The following is a 1,787-nucleotide window of genomic DNA, read 5'->3' as shown; positions in this document are numbered from 1 at the left end:
GGAGACAGGGAGAGAGAAAAGGTTAAGCAAGGGGTAGCCCTTTCCTGCAGTCAACGACAAAAGCGCCCTCTTTGGCCTCATGGATGGAATGTTATTAATATTTTTCACAATTTCATCGTTATTAACGTTTTTGGCAACCTGATTTTGGCCAAAATTACCTGGAAAGATTCCTACTACCAAAGATTCTTATTTCCAAGCTATACAGCACTGGCAAACAAACAACAGAAACCTGAAAACCCCATCCAACATGGAACTGAGTGAGTAATGTTTAGTCTGAAGCTATTTTTAAAGCCAATAAGACAAATACATTACAATTATATATTTTACTTATAAGGACTGAATGCTAAGTTAAGTCTACCAAGCTTGCTAGGCAGTACATTTTGGACTGCAACTTCAATTAGCACTGAGGTGTGAAGTGAGAGGTGTTAAAGCCCTTGAGCCCAGCAATGGTAGGAGAGTTCCACAGCCTACCCCACCCAAATGCAGAGGCCTTTGAAGCCCCCTCCCGCTGCACAGAGATTATTAGCATACAGTACCCTCTGGATGTAAAACAGAGGCTACGAAACCCCTACCTGTCCCAGACCTGCTGTTTTCAACTCTTAATGATCGGCTATGAAAAGCCAACTGAGAGACCTGAGCCCTAGGACCATACGTCGGGACTACCGGCCGTGGTGACTCCTTGCTGTCCCCAGTCCGCCTGGCCTTGCTGCTATTCCAGTTTAAACTGTTCTGCCTGCGGTTATGGAACCCCTACCTGTCCCAGACCTGCTGTTTTCAACTCTTAATGATCGGCTATGAAAAGCCAACTGAGATTTATTCCTGATTATTATTTGACCATGCTTGTCACTTATGAACATTTTTGAACATCTTGGCATGGTTCTGTTATAATCTCCACCCGGCACAGCCAGAAGAGGACTGGCCACCCCTCATAGCCTGGTTCCTCTCTAGGTTTCTTCCTAGGTTTTGCCTTTCTAGGGAGTTTTTCCTTGCCACCGTGCTTCTACACCTGCATTACTAGCTGTTTGGGGTTTTAGGCTGGGTTTCTGTACAGCACTTCGAGATATTAGCTGATGTAAGAAGGGCTATATAAAATAAAATTGATTGAAATTGATTGATGACAAGGCACGAAAAGAGTACAAAAAGAAGCTCCTTATGGAAAATCAAGAGACACTTTTTGCTGACTATTATAAAAATGGGAACATAAGCAACTTAATCTTCCACACAGACCATGCCCTGGCATGGCACAGTGCTATATTAACACACTACCCCTCTGATACCAAGATGGCGTAGTAGTGCGGTCGTGTATTGTGTTGTGTCCTCGTGTAAATAGCCAGTTTTTTTTTTGTCTTATATTCGTATATATTTCTCTATCTCACTTTCCATCCTTTAACTAAATATACTTTGCTGCAACCCGCCTCACCCAATGTGGAACGTTTTCTATTATTTCTTTATTTTTATCAAGAACCTACGGCTGAAACTAGCCAGCTAGCCAGCTAACTAGCTACTTGCTATTAGCCACCGTTAGCGGTCTTCACCACTGTCCGTGGCCTGCACTACCTACCAGCCAGCTCTAGCCTGGACAATTATCGGCCAGTCAGCACAGCGTGCAATCGACCCAGAGCATATCGGATTTTCTGCCGGAATCACTGAATCACTGGACCTTAACACCGGACCATCGCAACTAGCTAGCTGCAACCGAATGGCTGTTGTTGGCTAATCACCACTTCCCGACGTACCAGTTAGCCTTGAGCTAGCCTCGAGCCAGGCCCATCTCCCGGCTATCTACC

The sequence above is a fragment of the Coregonus lavaretus genome, assembly GCF_964263955.1.
Source record: "Coregonus lavaretus genome assembly, chromosome: 29".
Lineage (NCBI taxonomy): Eukaryota > Metazoa > Chordata > Actinopteri > Salmoniformes > Salmonidae > Coregonus > Coregonus lavaretus.
Note: the sequence above shows the minus strand (reverse complement) of the source record.